Raw genomic sequence first — 23,876 nt, forward strand, 5'->3', positions numbered from 1 at the left:
TATTCCGAACGGTATCTTTGGATTATGTTTGTTATCACAGTAACTATTGTAGGCACTTTGACCATGAAAGGTTTCAAAACTGAGCTTATTCTAATTTTTAGTAGCCATCGAGAGATCCATACTTTTCACTGGCTCTTGTTAGTTTTTTTGCAGCGAACAGAAAATCCTTTTGTATTATCAGTGCACTGAGAATATAGAGATAAACGAAGAACAGTTCTAACCTTCTGAGGGAATATCAGAAAGGTTGTATGTTTTACATTCCTGTGTTTTTTTTTAAAGAAAAGTATTCTCGGGGTGTAGTGACATTGATAAAGCTGCACTATTATTCATCCATGGTTATTTTGACAAACCATTAGTTTACTAAGTTATAGTAGAGGTCATCGTCAATTAGTCAAGTAGTTGGGGATTGAAGTTGTGTATACCACATCAGGGTTTAGATTTCCTTCGCTGCCTAACATCAGTTTTATTTTAACCAATTGAACAGCTTTCAGTGTCATTTACTGGTCCTGACCCACAAATGATCAGATGTATTGAATTCATGTTATCCATTGAGCACACTCCAGGCAGCGCTATTCCCCTATTATTGTTTCCATTTCCAACTTGCCAGTTTTAACCGTGTTTTCAGTGGGTGAACTGGATTTGGCGAATTGTGAATTGTATTTATTCCGAACGGTATCTTTGGATTATGTTTTTGTTTTTGTTCCTCGGTCAAAAGGAGAAATAACTGTTGCGTATAATGTGTCCCTTTTCTTTCTGGCTGTAATTGGAACATTTTAAGGCTCTAGAACTTGAATGGTGCGAGTGCTATGGAAATAGTAGCAAAAAAATGTTCTTAGTCTGATTCTGACTCTGGCCCCAAGGTTTGCATCTAAAGCTCGCACTCCCTTCTATTCGCATGGCGTACAGAAAGGAAATGGAGTACAGACGATGGAGAAATACCAACGTTGAGTACTGGATCAGAGAAAACAATATCTACTAAAGTGTGCTTTAGGAAAGCTGTCGCAGTACTTGGTCAACGTCCCTTGCTATAATTTATAATAATTGACCAGCGTGCTACCTCCGTTGTGTTGATGCAGGGCCGATGTATTTATTAAACAGTCAACAGGCTTCACTCAACATATTGTGCTCAGAAAAAGGCCGCTTATTCATTGAAGACTAACGGGCATAATTCGCTTGAAAGCCTTTTCTCTGGTCTTCTGCGTGCTCTTATGAGGGAAGAAAAGTATTCCTGTTAGTTAAAAGGAAAATATCTGCAAAGTCGAAATTACTGTTTTCCAAAGCTATCGCTTTTTTAAAATGTGGGTGGTTATCCATTTAATCGCTTGTTTTATTAAAAAAAAAGGCTGAAGAGTGCCGAGTCCGTGTTGCATTCCTGTTTAATCTTGCAGTGATTCTTTGATAAGCGTCTAAGTGAACCATTGCTAAGTGAACCAGGACAATACAGAGTTTGTGAGGCTACACGTCCTGCTAACATTGTGCAAAGCTGGAAAACACGCTTTAGACCTTGCTGTCAAAAGAAAAACGGGCATCAGTCACGTGATTACACCGGACAAACCAAACCTATTGGGAAAACACAAATAACCATCAACAAATTCCCAACCAGTACGCCCAGGATAACTAACGGAAAAGGGGAGGGCGGTCTTCTCGAAATTAGACTACGATACTATATAATTAAAACAAATAACAGTATGAAAACACAAATCACGCCATATTCGGAGACATAGAGTCCGAACGAAACTGTTGTGAAAAGAAAATAAACAAAGAGGAAGTCTAATGTGGAAGTTTCATAGGACAAAAAAGTGCTCGAACAATTCGACAATTCAGATGGTAAGTTCGGGGCTGATTTTGCTTGATTACTTTCTTAAATTTTGTACATACACAAGTGCTTTTTAAATATATGTATATGCCCAATAGAGTCCATTGTCCGTGCAAATGAACTGCTTGTATAATATTTATCAGTCATAGCTAACTCGTTATAAAGACCGTGACCCTTGAAGCCGTGTCCAACTCTGGTCTATATGTTGAACATTGGTTAAGTTCCGGTCAGCTAAGCACGATGAAAACTTTCATTCGTGCAGAGAGGAGTGACTAGACTAACCGGATAACATGAAAGATTCGAAAAAAGCTCCTCCTCGTGGGGCTTAAAATATGCAGAAGAAAGCAATTTTTAAAAATATCAAGAAGAGAAAGGGTTAATTCGACGCATTGTTCCAGGATAAACCACAGCTGTTGGGCAAGGGGACATCAGTATGAACTGATGTCAGGAAGCGCCTTTCCCTGCAGAGCGATAACGTTAGTGTATCACATTGGAAGCGAAAAACAAACTCTGGAATTGTGTAGCGGACAGATGTACTGGTGAGAGAACCTGGGCAAGCACGAGCAAGATAGATCAAATCACCCGTTCCAGTGCCTGCAGGTCATATTTATGACCTAAAAAAAAGTCAACAGCCCAAACGATGCAAAGTACACACCGTACTCAACTATTGGTTCAAACCACTTTCATACAACTATAGGTCTTCTAAAGATGATCTGTTAACTTTTGAATAACTAATGTCTGATATTTGTATTCATCAACATGAGCAATTAAAATGTTAAAAGTATTTTTAGTTTAATTATTTTGGATTTAAAGTATATTTCAACCTTGGACTTCTTAAATTAACAAGTGTGGCATCAGGAACCACACAGAAAATGACTGGACTTAGCACAGTTTAATGTGTCACATTGTTTTGAAGCAGGGATCATTGCACCTTTATGAAAAAGTAGACAAACATTTGAAGAATAGGGAAAGTGCAGAGTTATGGGGAAGACAAACAATATAATTAGCTCCTGTAAAGAGCTGACAGACACGTGATGGGCTGTACAACTAACTTTGTGCTGCCATTGTCCCAGTTTGGGTTTTTATATCTTCTTGACCCCTCCTGTCTAATGCTGTACCTCCTCAGTACTTTGTCCTCATAGAGAAGGAAATCTTGTGGATTAATGATCATTTCATTCTGTTAACCCAACAGAAAGTCGCTTCAAAGTGATAGATAAAGATATTTACAGACAAAAGTAATCACTGCTTTATTAATTAGGGCAATGTTGACAAATACTGTTTACCCTTTGCTGGAATCACTTTGAATGGAATATAAAAAGCTCTAGTTTCTGGCACTGTAGATTCAAGTGGTCTCGGGATATCAGTTACTATCAACGTTGCAATAATCTTTAACAGGAATTCACGTAACACCTTTAATCTAGGAAAACAATCAAGAAGCTTCACAGAAGCATGATCAGACAAACATTAACAATGAGCCAAAGAAATGCTAGAGTAGGTAACCAAAAGCTTATTTGTGGGTGTATGTTAGGAGCTATCTTAATGGATGAGAGAGAGTGGAGGCTGACTAGTAAATGGAGACAACTATAGAGCTTAGATAGCTGATGTCACAGTTGGCAATTGTGAGGACATTGTAGTGGATGGTGCACAAGAGGCCAGAATGAGAGGAATGCAGAGTTCACAGAAGGATGGGAGGAGCTTACAAAGATAGGTACTGGCTTTGCCATTCAACATGAGGACAAGAGTTTTAAATTCAAGGCACTGGGTGACTGGAAACCAAGGGAATCAGTGAGCGCAGGTGATGGGTATATGGGACTTGACCTGGGTGAGGACACAGATAACAGAACGTAAAATGATCTAATGACTATGGAGGATGCAGCCTGTTAGACAGGACAGGAAGATTGGAATAGAATAGAAGAGTCTGGAGGTGACAACAATATGGATGAGGGTTTCAGCTTAGGATAGGCTGAGATCATTGCAGAAATGGATTTAGACAAGTAGAAGAAGGTAGTCTTTGTGACTGAAAACATTTAGGTTAGGAACTTAGCTGGGCTTGAATAGGATTGATTGTGAACATTCTGGTTCAACCTGAGGCAGTGGCTGAAGAAGACTAAAGCCATTGGTGAAGAAACAAAGGCTCAGAAGTGGATGCACAGCAGGTGACTGTGGTCTTCCCAATATTTTACTAGAGAAAATTACAATTCATCCAGGATTCTATGTCAGATGAAGTGGTTTGACAACAGCATTTCAGTGAAAGGGCTAAAACAAATGAGGCTGGGTGTCATCAGCATACACATGGAATCTGATTATATATCTCTGCGTGATGGTGCTAAGGGTCAAATGTACATGAGGAAGAGGACCCAAAAGAGCTTGTTGGGGGACTTGAGTGATAATAGTGTGAGCATGTCAAGTGAAGCTATTGTGGGAATTTTCTGGCTAAGATTAGATTGACAGGAGTGGAGCCAAATGAAGACAGTCCAACCAAGCTGGACAATGGCAAAGGAATTGAAGGAGGATTGTGTGACCAACGATATCAAAGGCCGAAGAGAGATAGGAAATAATGACGAGAGTCACAACATGTCATTTGTGGCTTTGGGTTTGAAGTAGAGACTTAATTTGAGAGGTTCAAGTCTAGAGCTTTGGGAAAAGTGTACACATATGTGACAGACAAAATCATGCTCAAAGCAATTGTGAATACAAAGTAATGTTAGATACAGGTGGTAGTTCGCAAAGATCAACTGATCAAGGTTTTCATTTTTCAGGATGGAGATCATGAAAATACATGTGAAAGATATGGAGATAGCATCCAAGGAGAGGGACCAGTCTTGGGATAACAGCAGGTGATCAAGAAAGCAGAGAAATTGAGCAGAAGGCGTTTACATAGTCTCAGGGGAGAGAGACATTTAAGGTGGCACGACTGTGGCAGGAAGCGGAGGAGAAAGGTGAAGGGATCTAAGAGATAAGACAGAAGAAAGATGGATAGAAATAATGGACTTGGGTCTGGAGTAATGGCTATTGCATGCATATGAATAGATACACAGTCTGTTTTTTGTTAAGGCAGCATGGTGGCTCAATATTAGCACTGCTGCCTCACAGTGCCAGGGACCCGGGTTCAGTTCTACTGCCGGGTGACTGTGTGGAGTTTGCACACACTCGCTGTGTCTGCGTGGGTTTCCTCCCACAGTCCAAAGATGTGCAGGGTAGGTGGATTGGCAATGCTTAATTGCCCATTGTATTCAGGGATTTGTAGATTAGGGCGGTGGGTCTAGGTGGATTGCTCAGAGTCGGTATGGACTTGTTGCGCCAAAGGGCCTGTTTCCACACTGTAGGGATTCTAAGGATATTCCAATGTATTGAATTCATAATATTGTGTCCCTCACACAAGGTATTATTTTGTTGGCATGATCCAAATTTTCCCCATACTTTATTTTTAGTCCCTTTGGTGTCAAAATAAACACATTAGTTGCTTTTTTTTGAGACATTTTGTTAAAAAATATTGATAGCATTATATTTATGCTGATGTGGTGTAGTGGTAGTGTCTCTACCTCTGCATTAGCAGGTCTGGGTTCAGGTCTGTCCTGCGCTGGAGGTGTACCGAAACATGACTGTACAGATTGATTAAAATAACTTAATGCATGTAATTGACCAAACAAAATCACATCTGAAATGAAATTCTAAGTATCCTTAGAAGACAATTTAAACATGCAGACTTCAGATACAAAAATCTGTACAGAAACAATTTGAGAAACGTGATTTCACTGCAAAACACAATTTTGTTAATTAATGGAAATGAACCTATGATAACAGTCAACTCTCTCCTCAGCTCTTTCTCACCCATTAAAATTTACCCTGCAGTCAGAAACTGGTGATCACAATACTATGCCTGAATTTACAATGGCAGGCATTATGCATTTTCCACAATGACATTGTGATACCACTGGCATTAAAGCACAGTTCTCTATTTGTATTTATGTAGAGATTTCATATTGTATAACTTTAAAAGGATTTGGTGGTCTATTAATGTATCTACATTCCATAACTATTCCACATAATTTCAAATTTTCCTCTGTGTAACAATCAAAAGAATAATAACACCCCCACTCCAAAAAAAAAACATAGATATAATAGCTCCACTTGGAATTATGACTACTGATGCACTTATACTGCCGGTCCGACTGCAAATAGGGGGAAAGAAACATGAATGTCTTCCTTGTTGACACAGTGCATATCTTGCAGACAATTAACTCGTTGCGCAGTTTGTGACGTCTTATTGTTCATACAACCTCCCTGCCGAGCTGTATGTTTCACGGCCTGCCCCATCCAAACCATTGTGGTAGTAGTATGGTATATCTCACCACGCTTTAAGAGTTTTTAATTCTGTGTTTGTTTCTGGAAGTCTGACTTTGCAACAATTGATCACATGGCACTTGATCATGTATACTGGACCTGGTACTTTACCCCTTGATAGTGAGATAAAAACTTGTGCTCATGACGCTATGTTTATAATGGTGGAACAAGTCTAAGGAATTTTGATCTCAATGTCATAGAATCCCTACAATGTGGAAACAGGCCCTTCAGCCCAACAAGTCCACACTGACCCTTGGAGCATCCCACCCAGAACCATTTCCTTATAACCCACCTAAGCTGCACATCCCTGAAACACTACGGGCAATTTTTTAGCATGGCCAATCCACCTAACCTGCACATCTTTGGACTGTGGGAGGAAACCGGAGCTCCCGGAGGAAACCCACGCAGACACGGGGAGATTGTGCAAACTCGACGCAGACAGTTCCCCAGGGTGGAATCGAACCCAGGTCCCTGGTGCTGTGAGGCAACAGTGCTAACCACTGAGCCACCGTGCTGCCCCGGCATTTCATTAACTTTGTTTTAAATCAGGCTATGTAAGATTGGTGAACAGAATTCCTGTCACTACTTTTTATAAGCCTAGGGGAAATGAAGTACTATACTAACATGCAGCATATGTGGACCCACTGGATGTCTTCTGTGGCTGATAACAGCATTCTGAATATTTTCATTTCCTCTTACTTCATCACTTGGATTTATTCTTGTTTCCTTCTTTCGTTTGTTGTGTTTACATTCTTATTTGGGTTACTGCTGGAATGCTGGACATCAACAGCTAGTGGCTGTACTTCTGGTGAGTGTTATGGCTAAAATAGTGTCTGTGGCACCCAGCAGCTCTCATCACATCTTTTCCTCCATCATCAACGTTTCCACTGTTTTTATCCTCATCTCTCACCATAGCCACTACTCCTACAATAAATAAAAAGTAAAGTTGCCATAGTCTTACCAGACCATAGGGCTGTTCTCCCATTACAGAAAGACAACTGGTGGTGGTTTAACCTCAAGGTCACCTTGCCTTGGAGAAGGAGAATCTTTCGCAGTAACCTCACTACTACATGCTGTTGGCATCAAACTCCATCACAAATCAGCTATCCAGCCAACTGAGCTAAGCCAACTCCCACAACTAATTACTGGTATCTGCCCGAACCATTTCCCTTTTGAAACAACTTCTTAACATTTATATTATCTCTGTCTCACTGAAAATTTCCCCTATGAGAAAACACAACATCTTTATGCACTTCTCTCTCACTGGTGGAGGGAGGGAGGAAGAAAACGGGAAACTAAAGGTCAGTTAAAAAGAGGCAGTCAAAAAGAGTCAACTTGGCTTTGTGAAGGGGAAATTATTTTTAACTCCTTTATTGCATTTCTTTTAAGAAATAATGAATGCTGAGGATTAATAAGAGCCTGTAGAAGTGCCGTACTTGCATTCCCAGAAGATATTATGTTGTCATAGAAAAAGTTATTGCACAAAATAGGAGCTCATTGTATAGGGAGTAACATGTTAGCATGAGGAGAAAATTGTTTTCTGCTAGCTGAACAGGTGATTCATAAATCATCATGGTCCTCAGCCTTTTACAATTTATATAAATGAGGGGAGCAAAGGCAGAGTAGTTATATTTGCAGATGACACAAGGATAGACAAGAAGGAACGTAGTGATGATGACAGATACTGATGTGTTGAATGAATGGGCAAAAGTCTGGCAGCTGGAGTATAATGTGAACATTAGAAATAGGACCAGGAGCAGGCCTTTCAGCCCCTTGAACCTGCCCTGCTATTAAACAAGATCATAGTTGATCTGTCCCAGGCCTCAACTTCTTTTATGTGTCAGTTCATCATTGTCCTCAACTTGCCAAAATTTTAAATGTGATCAATGATCTAGCATCTACAGTTTTGTGGGGGTAGAGAATTCCAGACATTTACTACTCTCAGGAAGAAGGAATTAGTTGAATCTCAGTTTTAAATCAGTGTCTGTTTACTCTGTAACTATTGTTTAGTTGGCTGATCCACCACTATTCATGATTAGATCTCCATAACGATACAAGGAAGAATGACCACTGCACAGTCCTTGTGGAGACAAAGGCCCAACTTCACAGTGAATGTGCCGTCTATTGTGTTGTGTGGGATTATCACTGTATTAACTGAGAAAGACCTTGAAGAGATCCAGCAACTCAAGACTGGGCATCTGAGGCGCTGTGGGCCATCAACAGCAGCGGAATTGTACTCCGGCAATCTGCAGTCTCCTGGCCCAGCATATCCCCCATTCAAGCATTACCATCAAGCCAGGGGATCAACCCCATTTGAATGAAGTGTGCGGGAGGGCGTGCCAGGAGCAGCACTGGGCAGTGTAAGCAGTAAGTAATGAGATTCCCCTATGAATCCAGATCCCTAGAATATTAACTGGGTTTCTTGATTACTAGTTCAGCCACAATACCACAAGGCATCTCCTAATTTGAGATTCTCCTTCTAATGGAAACATCTTCTCAACCTCTTCCCTGTCAAGTTCCTTCAGAATCTTGATGGTTTCTAATAAATTTGAATGAAGGCATTTATTACCCTTATCCAAGAGGGAAGTTAAAAGTCAACCACATTATTTGGAGTCTGGAGTCATATGTAGGCCAGACCAGGTAAGGATGACAGTTTCCTTCCCTGAAGAACATTAGTGAACCAGATACGTCTTTCCAACAATGGATAAAGGTTTCACAGTCATCATTAGACTCTAAATTCCAGAGTTTTATTGAATTCAAATTCCACCATTGTGGGATTCAGATCCGGGACACCAGAACACTCCTCGAGTCTCTGGATTAACAGTCCTGCAATAATACTATTAGGCCATTGCCTCCCCATTCCAGAAATCAGCCTAGTAAACATCTTTTGAACTGCCTCCAATACTGGTATTTCCTTTCTTAAATACAGGGACTGAAACTGTGAATGCTATTCCAGGTGTGGCCTTGCCAGCACCCAGAATAACAAGCCTTCCCTACACTTTAAACCCCTACACTTCCAATGCACCAAACTGCATACTAATGTTTTGTGTTTCACACCCAATTCCCTCTGTAGTACACTTTTGGACTCTCTCCAGTTAAACAATACTCTGTCTTTTGATTCTTCTTACCAAAGTGTATGTCCTCACATTTTCCTACATGAAACTTAATCTGCCAAGCGTTTGCCCTCTCACTTTATCTATCTATATCCCTTTTGTAGATTTTTTTATGTCCTCATTAAATATACTCTCCAACCTATTTTTGTATTGTCAGCAAATTTGGATACATTTCATTCTGCCCTCTCCTTTGGATCAATACTGAATAACTGGGACCCTAGGACTGCTCTTTCTGACACTCCACCAGTTGTCTTTCCATCCTGAAAATACCTTATTAATCCCAACTCTGTTTTCTGTGTTAACCAATCCTTAATCTACACTAATAACTTACCTCCAATATTGTGAGCAATATCTTGTGCAATAACATTTTATGTGGCACCTTACCAAATATCTTCTGGAAATCCAAGTGTACTATATCTACCGGTTCCTTTTATCAACTCCACTTCTTAAATCCTAAAGAACTTTAGCAAATTTGTCAAATATGATTTCCCATTCTCCAAACCATCTAGACTCTGTTTGATTGTGTTAAGAATTTCTAAATGACCTACTACTTCTTCCTTAATAATGGACTCATTTTCCCAATGACAGATGTTAGACAAACTGGCCTTCAATTTCCAGCTTTTTGTTTCCCTCCCTTCTTGAATGGTGGCATCCTATTAGCAGTTTTTTAAACCACTGGACCCTTCTGGATTCCAGTGAATTCTGGAATAGTTCAAGCAATGCCTCCATTATTTCTACAGCCATTCCTTTAAAATCCTTGTATGTAGTCCTTCGGGTCCTGGTGACTTGTCTGTGGTCCCATTAGTTTGTCCAATACTTGGTCCCTCTAGATACAGACTGACACAAGATTTTTCCTTCCATTACCACCTTGCTTATCTGTTATCATGTCCTCCACAGTGAAGACCGATGCAAAAATATTAGTTTAAATTATCTGTCATTCCCCATTATTAATTCCCCAGTTAGGCCTCCAAGGACCACACAGTTCCTTGAGCTACTGTCTTTCTTTACATATACTCATAAAAGCAAACAGAAAGAGCTTCTATTTCCTGCAAATCAACATTCACAATCAATTTTCTCCTTATTTATTAGCTTTTTAGCCATCGACTGCTGGCTGCTACAGAATTCCTATTTCTTTGGCCTACCACTAGTTCTTTTGCCCCTATGTATGCCTTCATTTTTGATTGAATACTCACTTATTTTAACTGTGGGTGGTTCCTCCTTCCCATGGAGACCATTTTGAATGGATTATGTTTTTACTGATGAAATATCTGCTTCAGTATCTGCCATTGCTCATCCACTGACTTCCTCTCAGGTGTATTTTTCCAAGTAGCTTTCAACAACTCTTTAATTAATTACCTTGTAATTGCCCTTATTTACATTGAGGAAATAGATTTGAGACCCAAGTTGCTGTCCCTCAAACTGAGTTTTAAATTCTACCATGCTGGGTCGCTACCATTGAGTATCCTTAACTAGGAGCTCTCATATTAATCCTACCTATTACATGATACTAGATCTAAAATAGTTTGTTCATAGGTAAGTTGTGCATCCTACTGCTCTAAGAAAAAAATCCCTGATACATTCTACAAATTCATTTTCCATGTTACCCTTGCCCTTGAAGTGCATATTGGTAGGAGGAATAAAAAAAAAGTTAAATAGAGAACAACTGCAGAAAATCAGCAATGCAGGATTATCAAGGTGTTCTAGTGCATGAGTCACAAAAACCTAGTTCGCAAGTACGGCAAGTAATTAAGAAGGCTAATGGAAGGTGAACCTTTATTACAAGAAGAATTGAAGATAAAAGGATGTTGTGCTTCCATTATATAGGGCATTGAGGGGATTATATTCTCAAATACTATGTTCAGTTTTGATCTCCTTATTTAAGGAAGGATTGCATTTGAGACTATTCATAGGAAATTTACTAGACTGTTGCCTGGAATGAATGGGTTGTTTAATGAGGAAAGGTAGGATCAATTTAGCTGGTTTGCAAATGAATTCATAAGTATGAGGGGTGACTTGATTTAAGTATATAAAATCTTATAAGATAGTCATAGAAAGAATGTTTCCCCTTGTGAGCAAGTCGAGAATTAGGGATCACTGCGTAAAAATTAGGGATACCCTTTTAGGGCTGAGATGAGGAGAATATTTTTCTCCTGGAAGGTTGAGAGGTTTTGGAACTCTTTGCTGCAGAAGATTGTGGAGGAGGGTCATTGAATATTTTTACAGTGGAGTCGGATAGATTCTTGTTAGAAATGGGAATCAAATGTTATCTATGGTAGATGCAAATGTGGAATTCAAAAAAACAAACTGATCTGCCATGATTTTATTGAACAATGGAGCAGGCTCAAGAGGCTGAATGGCCTGCTTCTGCACCAAACTTGCATGTTCATTCTTTCCTCACTCATTACCCTGCCATGCGTTCCCCCCTCATTTCCACTTATCTAAAGAATGGACAATGAGGTCAGAGGCCCCTCATGCTCAACCCTTTAAACCCCACTCCTCTCTCCTTTTCAGTTCTCTCAAGTGATTTTATTCACTTCCAAACATATACATGAGGTGTTTTTTTTTTTTAAAAAGAACAGGGAAAAGTTTCCCGTTTGTGGACAATGTGCCTGACTGATTTATCATTACAAATCATAATGTATGAAGTAGTTGCTTCAGGTATATATAGTATATTAGAAAAAAAAATGGTAATTGCTAGTTCGTTTAATTTATCTTTTAAATTACATACTTACAGTTTCTAAAAATAGACAAGGATCTCTCAAGGCGTTGATCATGGGTGGTATTCGGAAGCAAAGTCAAGGATGGATTGCTTTGGTCAGGGAGGCTAGGATAGCCTTTTTGGCTGGAGTTGTGGTCGGAACAGTTTCAGAACACTTGGGTGGTCCTTCAGAAATACAATTCAACATTTTAGTAACACTTTACAGGGCACTGAAGCATGCATGACATTTCAAAAATATTGTGTTGGATTAAAACACAGCACCAGTGAAGGAACAAAGCTAAATGTTCCAGGCTACAGAGAAGATGGGCCTCTGGGGTGGGGGGAGGTGGTGGGAATCTATTGGATATTTTTATAAAACATAAGGAATTTTATAAGTAAGCCCAAAATGTACTTGTCTATTATTTAAGCATTTATGTATTACTTTTCCTTCCATCCTGTAAGGGTAAAATTTACAAAAACAATTCTAGCACAGTACTTTGCCCACCAGGAGGATACATCAGGAATTTAAGTGTGTACAATTCAATACCTATTAAAATGATCAGAAATTCACCGAATGTGAATGGTAAAATTCTTTATATATTCTGTCCCAGGGTGATACTTCAAATTCATAATGCAAGTTTGTAAAATTGCCTTAGTTCCTCAGATGCTGAGACTGCGACATGAAAGCATTTTAGTGATTTTTTTTTGGTTCCCAATCTCCACATTGATTACTGTTTATTGGTGGCTATTTGCTGCCTCTTTTACTTACTCTTCTATTTCCTTCTGCTTGCTCACTGTTGCTTTCTTAAGTAGTGAGTAATATTTAAGATTTTACACATTATAGTAGGTGATTGCTTTTTCTTAACATGGATAGAACTTTTTAATATGTAAAGCATTCTTGAAGCCACCTTTGCTCCTTGTTTCCCATAAACTGGCTGTACTACTAGTTTTCTATGAGCAACCTTCCACTAATGTCAACAGTGCTGCTAATAGCAAACTTCTTGTGACAATATCCCATTTATATTTCAAAGCCTCCTTTAATGGGAATATTTTTGCAATGTTACCAGCTTCCAAAAGGTGCTGAATTCACTCTGTTATTGTTGATAATGCACCAGTATAAATAACTCCATGTGCATCATTGTACGTACTTAGAGACCGTTTTTAAATATGCAAACAATATTGATGCAGGTAAATTTTGGGAAAGTTTCTATATTAGGCAGCAAAGGTATTAACTGTGAGCAAGGCAGCTAGAATGACATGGTTATTTGACAATAAGATAAACCAAAGACAGTTTTGTACTTCTTGATAGTGCTTTTACAAGATTGGGGGTGTGTTAGTGGTTGGTTAACTCAATTGGCTGGACAGCTGGTTTTGACAAAGAGTGGTGCCCACCAAGTAGGTTCAATTCCTGTACTGGCTGAGTTGACCATGAAGGACTGTCCTTCTCAAACTCACATGAGACATGGTGACAGTCAGATTAAGCCCACCACCAGTCTAATGAGGGAGCTGATCTATGGTGACTTTACCTTTAGTGCTTTTACATTTACAGGTCGGCACCACAACATCTCTCAGGATAATACTGATAACTAATATGATGGGTAGATTAATAATTGCAATGGTGAGAGCAGAATTGGCTCTGGTACATCAGCAACAACTTTTGGTACAATATTTTAAGCTTTCATAAATCCCCAAGGAGAAAACATACAATGAGCTGAACAGTTTTTTTCTGTCACTTCAATGAATCATTACTTTATTGATTTTATACTTTGGAAATGTACTGCTTTCACATATGCAGGACAGGTTAGCTTAGACCTAAATCTTTAAATGGTTTAATCTGTATTTTCAAAATATTTCACTTGGTAATGATTTATTTATAACAATCATCAGCTATCACACCACTCATTCTACTTGTATATCTGAATCCATTTGAGGTGCCTGTCAGGTGAATGTACTGCTATTTATTGTTCTCAATTTTTTCGCATTGGATTCCTAAACCAGTGGATCATGTAAGCCATTTCTGCCACTGAAGATGTTTTCCCATAATGTATTGTGCAAGTCATTTTAAACCCATGTTATTCAAATAAAAAACTGTTTTCAGCAATAATTAACACAATAAATGCTGGCCAGCATCCCATGAGTAAATAAACAAAAGCAGGTACTCTAGCATAATGGAAAATTAAATACTACATTTGGCCTTAAATTTTCTGGCTTGGATTTTTTGCTTCTTTCCTTGCCAGTCCATAAGTTTCCATCCATTAAAGTGAATGGACAGAAAAGAAATCAGAGGCTGGCAAGTACAGAGCAAAATATCATGACCATTTTCTGCTAATGGGTCTTAAATCATTTAGTACAGTCAATGATGTGGGCAGTTTCAGAGTGAACTTCGTGCTGCTGTAACACTTAAGTTTTCAGCCCATTACCATCCAGCATTTAGGCAGTGTAGTGGTTCAAGCTGTGAGCTGTAGTTACATAGCTTAAAGTTCTTCATTGTGCCCACGTGCTTTGTATGTTGCTCATTTGTTTCTGACTACAGAGAAATTTCTGCTAATTGATGAGAACTGATATTTGGGAAGCAGGCACATGAGCAAGGATACAAGATGCACCATAACAAATTGATTGACAGTTAGATTGTCCAATTTTTCTTTCCACTGACTTCAGAACTGTCTTCAGTGGAAAGTGGGTGTACAATGAAAGGACAGTTCTCTACCATGCAATTTGTGTGCCACCAAAATTGAATTTCATCCCACGGTGTCACTCAACAGATTTAGTTTAGAGAGCAAAATAGAGTTTCTGCTACACCACCCCAACCACAGAAATACTTAGTCAGAGGAATGGCTTTTGCAATCCAAGATCTTCCATCTAGTGCACTTCTTGTCCACACCTCCCAACAGTGATATTGGCACTTAGTGCCCAAATTAGTGCCATTTCTACACTGCAGGCTCAGCCACACAGAACTTTATTTAGATTGCCCAAATAATACCTATACAATCATGAGACAAGGAAGATTTTTAAGTTATCATTCTGGATTGGATTTCAACCCATACCAAAACAGAAGATCAGGACTAATCAACACTGCTACCTAGTTTCTCCAAATAGCATTTATAGCTGTGCAAAAATTGCAGCAAAATATTTTTAATTAAGTGATAGGCATTATACCATTACTTTCATTCCTCCTTGCCCTCCTTTTATGAAGGTAGGCACTCATTCCTCAGATACCATTTTAGCTACAATCAAGTACTTTGCTCAATGGGCTATTTTTCTGCCAGCCATTCAGCTGTGGCAAGCGCATCACTGACAAAGCCAATCCTGCCCTCACCTGTGCAGTTCCATTTACTTAAAGTTTTTGAGAAGATTTGTAGTTCGGGTTGTGGATGAGGTTGTAGACATGCTCACCGAGCCAGTGGGTTTGGTTGCAAATGTTTTGTCACCCTGTTAGGTAACATTGTCACTGTGTCTCCGGTGAAGTGTCGGTGTTCCGTCCCGCTTGTTATTTATATGCCTTGGTTTGCTGGGGTGGTTAGCATTCCTTCTGGTTTTGTTTCTCAGTGGTTTGTACACAGGGTCTAATTCAATGTGATACCCGAAAAGCACAATCCACCATTACCTCCAAGACAGACCTCAACAGGAAGACACAACATGACCAGAATCACTTATCCCACTACTGTACATCAAGGACATTTTAGAGATGGCCATAAGACTACTTAGACGCCTAGATATCAGAGCAGCCCACAAACCGACAACCACCCTATGACAACTGCTGATGAATGCAAAGGATCCCATTCCCAAAACCAGCAAAACTGGGTAATATACAAAATGCCATGAAGGACTGTGGGAAACACTACATAGGCCAAACTGGAAGAAAACTGACAATATGGATACAAGAACACCAACTAGCCACCAAAAGACATGACCAATTCTCACTTGTCTCACTATACAATGAGGGACACCAATTTGACTGAGACAACACATCCATAATCACACAAGCTAAACAGAGACACATCAGAGAATTCCTGGAGGCCTGGTATTCCAACTGGAACCCCTTCAACAAACACGTTTGAATTAGACCCGGTGTACAAACCACTGAGAAACAGAACCAGAAGTAATACCAATCACCGTAGCAAACCGAGGCATATAAATAAAAAGCGGGACAAAACACCAACGCTTCACTGGAGTGCACTGACTATGTTACCTAGCAGGGTGACAAAACGTTTGCAACCAAACTGATCAGCTCAGTGAGCATGTCTACAAACTCAGTTCCATTTGCTGTTGAGATAGGAACTCAAGGTATCACCCATGACAGAGAAGTTAACTCTCAAATCCCAAAAATACAATACCTTGCACTTAGATAGAACATATAACATCCCAAAGGAATGTTATCAAACAGAATTTAAGACCAATCCACATAAGGAGATAATTAGAAAAAAAAACTAGTTGCTGGAAAAACTTAGCGGGCCTGGCAGCATTTGTGGCAAGAAATCAGAGTTTCCAGTCCAGTGACCCTTCTTCAGAACCTGAAGAACAGTTCTGAAGGAGGGTCACTGGGCCTGAAACCTGAAAAATATGTCCAGTTACTAGTATCCCACCATTGGTGGCCAAGCCTTCAGTTGTTTAGGGCTTAAGCTCTGGAACTCCACCCATATACATCTGTCTCTCTATTTCATTTCCACATTTAAGTCATTCCTTGAGGCCACTCTTTGACCAAGTTTTTGGACATCTGCTTTAACATCTCCTTACGTGTTGCAGTGTCAGACTTCATCTTGGAATGCTCCTGTAAATACTCTTGGGACATTTTATTATATTAAAAGTGCTATATAAATTGTTATTGTTGTGATTTTCATTTAGAAAAGCTAGCCTTGTTACATATTTAATAGAACTATGTCCATCTCCAAAATCTAGGCTTTTGCTGCTTGTAATATTGGTTTTAAAGCTAGTTTTTAAGCCACCAAAGTTCTTTTAAAAAAATATTTGTGTTCACTTCTAAAATAGACAATGGAAGCATGTTAAAATTACTACTAAAAAACATCTATGATCTTAGGAAGCAGGTAACAAATAATAAGTCAGAAGGCAAAAGTGAGGGGAAAATAATATTCACTTTTGTGAACGTTTTACATTTTAAATGTGTCATCATCATCCGTCCCTTGCAGACAAGGATGACTGTCATCCATTCTCAGGGTGAGTCGGTAAGTGGCTGTACAGACCCGACACAGCTATTGCAGGCTGTTACACTTTGGGCAGGTGGTAGTCACGGGAAAGGGTGAGTGGGACATTGACGTGGCAGCCTGGTCCTTTCGCTGTTTTCGCCTGGCTTCCATTTTCATCTGACGGCAAGTCATGAGGCGCTCAATGCCTTCCCGGACACACATTTTGCTGCTGTTTCAGTGACCTTTATAATATGATATTAATGTTTATTTCAGGATCAAATAAGTGTCTGATCTGAAATAGAGATGTAATTTGACAACAGAAGAACTTTCCTTGAATATACTGCTGCCCAAGGATTACAGAATATTGCAACATTTTGTTTCATTCCTGATTGGAAGAGGTAAATACGTTTTGGAACAATTTGCAGCAGTATGAAGATACAGTACACTGATGACTACAGTTCTACTGTAAATGTTGGCTATACCTTTGGACTCTTAAATAAATCCACCATGATTATTTAATTAACTGTCATGTACAGTTTTGCTTTTCATAGAAATTCCATTGTTTACATAAAATTCTCATTATTTGTATCATTCTATCATTGGGAAACACCAGAATCACTTTCACCGTCGCTGAAGTAATGCACATTAAAAATTAGCCTCTACTACTAATCTGTTCATAGCTTACCTTAATTTCTGATTTTTATTTTACTTGTAGTCAGACGAAATTCCTATTTTCATGTTCAGCTTATTGACAGGTTGTTGTATGACAGGAAAGGGGAAGAATTTTGTTTTTGCACTTAGTTAAATAACACATTCACTACATGGAAAATATTTCTCTCATTAGTGTTAGTTTTATATGTGCGACAATGAACAAACAGTGTAGGTACTGTGCATGTCCTTATCTTTCATTAAAATCATTATGGCTCAGGTAATCAATACTATGAGGTTATAGACTTGCTCGCTGGGCCGGTGTGTTTGATTGCAGACGTTTCGTCACCGTGCTAGGTAACATCATCAGTGTGCCTCCGGTGAAGCGTCAGTGTTCTGGCCCACTTGTTATTTACATGGCTCATTACACTGGGGTGGTTGGCATCACTTCTGGTTCTTTTTTCAGTGGTTTGTATATCCAGTTCAATGTGTTTGATGGAGTTCTGGTTGGAATGCCAGGCCTCCAGGGATTCCATTGCATGTCTCTGTTTGGCTTGTGCTATTATGGATGTGTTGTCCCAGTTGAATTTGTGTCCTTCTTTGTCTGTGTGTATTGAGACCAGTGAGAATTGGTCGTGTCTCTTGGTGGCTAGTTGGTGTTCATGTATCCTCATTGTCAGTTTTCTTCCAGTTTGGCCTACGTAATGTTTCTCACAGTCCTTGCATGGTATTTTGCACAAACCAAACAGACATGCCAGGGAATCCCAACTGGAACTCCATCAACAAACACATTGAACTGGATATACAAACCACTGAAAAAAGAACCAGAAGTGATGCCAACCACCCCAGCGAAATGAGCCATGTAGACAACAAGTGGGCCAGAACACTGATGCTTCACCAGAGGTGCACTGATGATGCTACCTAGCACGGTGACGAAATGTCTGCAACCAAACACACCAGCTCAGCAAGCAAGTTTACAACCTCATCCACAACCCAAGCTAAACATCTGCTCAAAAACTTTAAATCAATACCATAGTCTGCGTGCAGAGTTGTGTCTGCATGTTCGGTATATCACCAGCTTCAAAAAGCCAATGTCAGAATGAAGCACATTCAATCTGTCACAAACAGGCACGCACTCACTCTCATACAGTGATGCATACTTGCTTGCTTATATGGGGAACACACCATACTCATTTACTTCCTTCTCCTTTTGAATAATCCTTTTAGTGCACATCTTATTTTACCTAAGCAAAAAATTATGTTCAGCAAAAGGAGGGTTATTGTTAGTTGAATGTAAATCTTAATATTTTCCTTTGGGTGATAGTTGGGGCAGTGGATAATATTGTCAGGAACTGATCATCTCCAACCGCTGAGAGAAGAACACAAGTATCAATAGAAAGGAAAGCCTGATATTAAATTTTATAAAGCAAATTGTGTAACTGCTTACCTGGTGCTTTTCAGATCCACCTTTTCTTTGAAGGGCTCATTCACATTGTAACAATAGCATTAGCATGAAGCCATTCAATTTTGAGGTAATACTGCAGGTAAAAACAGTCTATTTCTCGTGTAGTCTGACATTGGAATGAAATGGCATGAATGACTCTTAAGGCAGCAGTAACGTCCCACCATTTCAGAATCAGTTTAAAGCTCAGATGGCAAACACTGTTCACAAGTTGTGTTTTGTTTTATTCATTCATGAGATGTGTATGTATCTGGCTAGGCCAGTATTTATTGCCCACCCCTAACTAACCTTGAATGTTGGTGATGAGTCACCTTCCTGAACCATTACAGTTTGTGGTGTGAAATGTAGGTGCGAAACAATTTTGAATTTGCACCAACTTGGAGATACTGTCAGACTTCCAATAGAAATCAAGATTTATTTAGCTCAAGGTGTAGTTGAATCACCAAATGTGAAGGAAGAGGCAGTGCAATTGTTGACCTTTACTTTTAAACATTGAAATATTGACAGATAAGAATCATTACTGAATTTACAAATGGCAAAGTAAAGTTTTTTTTTACTGCAAACTAAAATCTAAGAGAAAAAACGAAAGTTCCTGCGAAAATTTTAAAACCCTGATGATTTTTGGAAAATGGGGAAGTGAGATTGTGTTGCCTGCAGTTACAGTGCCATCCTGTGCCATGATCAAATGTAACATGAAGTGAAGTTCCATGGCAACCATGCTTCCAATAGGGTCTTCCTAATGAAGCATTCTACGCAAACATTACTTCTTGAAAATTCAATTGCTTGAGGTAGATCTTTAGGCTTACTGTCTACTAATGCTTCATCCCAAATTGTTTTCTCCAACAGGTTTTGCAGTGATGGTTTGCCATTGCCGTTCTCTCTGGGCATGGTGAGGAGGCAGATCAAAAGTTTACCTCAACTGGATGGGAATTGAACCTATGCCTTTGTTATTTTGAGTCACATACAAACCATCTAGCTAACTGGCCTTTTTAATTTTGCAATAGCTGCACGGTGTACTTCCCTTGCAAGTGGAGACAATTTACGTCTAATTCAAAAAAAAGGATATTTATTGAGGACTCTTATGGTGCAGTGGCAGCATCAATTCCTCTAAGCTAGGAAGGCTGGATCCAAGTCCCATCTCCTGCCGAGGTGTGCAATAATATCTCTGAACAAGTTGATTAGAAAGCATCTAAGGTGCTAACTGTGGGAAGGCAAAAATAAACAATATAAAAGATATTTATGGAGAGTAATGCATGCAATTTTGGTCTCCCTCCCTAGCTAAAACTAGAAAGGGTTCAGAAAAGATTTACGAGGATGTTCTCATGTTTGGAGGATTTGAGCTATAAGGAGAGGCTGAATAGACTGAAGCGATTTTCCTTGGAGAGTTGGAGGCTGAGTGGGGATCTCTATAGAGGTTTATAAAATCATGGGGGGCATGGATAGGGTAAATAGGCAAAAAGGGACCTAGGGCCAACTTTTTCATTGCAGAGGGTAGTGTGTATATGGAATGTGCTGCCAGAGGAAGAAGTGGAGGCTGGTATAATTACAACATTTAAAAGGCATCTGGATGGTTATATAAATAGGAAGGATTGAGAGAGAAATGGGCCAAATACTGGCAAATGGGACTAGATTTATATAGGATATCTGGTCGGCAAGGACAAGTTGGACTGAAGCGTTTGTTTCTGTGCTGTACAGCTTTATGAATCTATGACTTTGAGTTCTTGTGGTGTCCCTATTTTCGATCCAGAAGGCCTCGGTTCAAGCTCCACCTGCTCTAGAGGTGTGTAATAACATCTCTGCACAGATTGATTAGAAAACATATTTTAAATATGTTTTAAGTACATTTATTGAGGGCTTTTATGGTGCAGTGGTAGTGATCCTATCTCCGAGTCAGAAGGCCTGTGTTCATGTCACACCTACTCCAGACATGTGTCATAATGGGTTTGAACTGATTGATTTAAAAACATTTGAGCTTCCATCTTAAGTCCCACTTCTACTATTCAGATTTTTCTGAGCGCAGTCAGCTGTCATGCCTGGAGAGGCCCTGGTCCTGAAGAACCTTTATTCTTGTTTCCTTTCGAACAAGGAACTCCTATTCAAATTAGAATTCAGTAAGTGCAAAAATCTTGCAAAGAATGCCACTGTTCAGCAATTTGCACCAAACCATTTAAATGCCTCCAGCTACCTAAGAAAAAATGAAGGAAAGCACCGGCAACCTTCTCAACAAAATGAACAAGAAATGCAAACTTCAACAAAAGACTGAACCAACAAATACGTTACCTTACTCCAGGAGCCAGTCTCAGAATCCTGATGTAAAAAGAGGCAAACTATAGAATCCCAACAGTATGCAAAGATGCCCTTTGGCCCATCGAGTTTGTACTGAATCTCCAGATAACATCACACCCAATCCCCCCCTACCCGTAACTCCACGTTTCCCACGGGTAATCCACCTACTTTGCACATCTTTGGACCGTGGGTTGAAAGGGTAGAGTCGAACCGGAGTTCCTGGTGCTGTGAGACAGTAGTGCTAACCACTGTGCCTATTGGCAGCTATTGAGCTAACAAGGCGAGAGCGGGCTTTGCTAAACAGGTTCAGGACAAGCCCCTGCGCTACCAACCTCCACCACTAGGGCCTCAGTGCAAACCCTTTGTGCACTTGTGGAGATACAAACAATGCTGTACAGACTCAGAAGACACTCGCTACAGATTAAATGGCTGACTAATCGCCTTAAATTCGGCAAACGACGCTTTTGCTTGGCTTTGGGAATTTGCATTTACTAAGTAAAACAGTTGAATACAGAGTGCTTTGATACCTTTCTGGTACAATGTTCCCATTCTGGTGCATTGTATCAATGTTGTAAAAATGTATGTTTATGTTGACTTAGTTTTAAGTATTCCACAATGTAACGTATGAAGTACGTTTGCAGCCATCTTCACAAATTCATTACTGATTAGCCCTTCATATAAATAGTTACCAACCAACTTAGCAGAGACATTGAAATACTAGGTTCACGACAACCCAAGACTTCCAGCAATCCAGTCTCACCAACACGATGAGAATGTAGGCAGTCAGACATTTACAAAAGCAGCGCTCAAAGACTGTTGTAGTAGCTGTCAATACGCGTGCACTCTTTCAGAAGGCCTATTACTAGCCCCATGACTGTTTCTAAAAGGAGAAACCCAGACTAGGATATTATTAATATGTATGCTGCCAAACTATCCCTTAGCGCAAGCAATTCTACTTACACAATCTGCCAGTTTGGAAAGACGTCATCTCTTACAAAGTTGTAATGGCACTGAGTAGTACTTTTTTAAACAAAATACACTGCGTTGTAATTTACCAGACCCTAGATACCATTTGAATCTTTTGTTAGTGGAATAGGAGGAAGGGTAGAGCACAGAGTACTTTACACGTATTATCAGCATTCAGCAAATTACATGGTAATTACGGAGCCTGTAAGGATCTCACGACATCTGCTCTGAACGTTTAATAGAACTGCGATTTAAAAGCTCAGACGGAGAGATTTGAATGCAGGTTTGGTGGGGTGGGAGGCGGGGTAGGTGATAGAGTTGTCCCACAATTCACAATGTGTTTCTGTTTATTTAGATGCCGCAAGACTGTGCTTAACGTTGACGGAAAGGTTTCAGGCAGAAAGTCGGATAGTGAAAATAAGCGCAGCCATTTTGGAAGTTAAGCGTTATTATTGGTTTTTTAAGATGTGAAAAGGAGGGAAATTTAAACGAATGCCTGCTGCGGTGAAGTGTAACCAGCTGTGTTCTGTGGGGGGTCATGCGGTAAAAGTTAAACATGTCTCACGTGCTTTCAGTTGCTCCCTTGAGGCATGACCCGGCTATACTGCTTACAGCACAGAGAAAACACCAAACCAGCAATAACGAGCACTTGTTTTCGTCCAGATATTGTGGAGAGCAGTTTTTTTTAAAAGATTGAAGACCACTTTGTAATCCGGAGTCATGTACGTTTCGTTTTAGAAAGCTGTGAGGTTAAGAAGGCTTAAATTGAACAGTGTAGGATTTCAGTGTATCTGACCCTCACTTTCCAAATGTTGCACTTTTCTGATGGAAAGATGCGGTTCCTACTTTGTGAACTTCGGATTAACATGAGAAAGTTAATTTACCGATAGAATGGAATAAATTTTTCAAGTTACAATGTCAACCACTCACCGGATCATCATCTTCACATTGCAATCCTTAATATCGAATACACGAATCGTTAGCGTGTAAAGTGTGATCAAGCTGTGGCATAGATCAATACATTCAGTACAACACCATGCACACGTGCTCCATTTATCAGCTATTTTTAGTTTTTTTTTCCTTGCTGTTGTATTGCCCTGTCTTCGCAATTGCTTTCATAACATGGTAGTCTCTAACACAGGCATGTTTCTTCAAATCATTTTAAAAAAACTCTCGTTAAAGATGAAACGCATACAAACGTGTGATAAGCTTTATTTCCTCAGTTAAATATATTGATAATTCTTAGTTAAACACAAGTAATATTGCATTGTCTCGTTTGCGTTGAATCGTGTATGATCCTATTACCCAGCGCTGCACGTTGTCTGTTAAAATGGATTACGTGAACGTAAATTAATGAATTGATCATTGTATTTAATCTGATGAAGGCATCCGTTGCTATCTA

The 23,876-nt window shown here is 39.5% G+C and overlaps 1 long non-coding RNA gene across 4 annotated transcripts in view; it reads right to left on the reverse strand.

Annotated features, from left to right (window-relative positions):
- Positions 1-23,518, reverse strand: part of LOC125484365 — a 55,091-nt gene extending 31,573 nt beyond the window's left edge. For all 4 annotated transcript variants that reach the window (XR_007263181.1, XR_007263182.1, XR_007263180.1 and 1 more), the window contains exons 1-2: positions 23,405-23,518; positions 12,006-12,157 (exon numbers count right to left, since the gene is read on the reverse strand). This is a non-coding gene — a long non-coding RNA (uncharacterized LOC125484365). The remainder of the gene's footprint in view (positions 1-12,005; positions 12,158-23,404) is intronic.
- Positions 23,519-23,876: the final 358 nt, after the last annotated feature.

The sequence above is a fragment of the Rhincodon typus genome, chromosome 11 (genome assembly GCF_021869965.1).
Source record: "Rhincodon typus isolate 14 chromosome 11, sRhiTyp1.1, whole genome shotgun sequence".
Classification (NCBI taxonomy): domain Eukaryota; kingdom Metazoa; phylum Chordata; class Chondrichthyes; order Orectolobiformes; family Rhincodontidae; genus Rhincodon; species Rhincodon typus.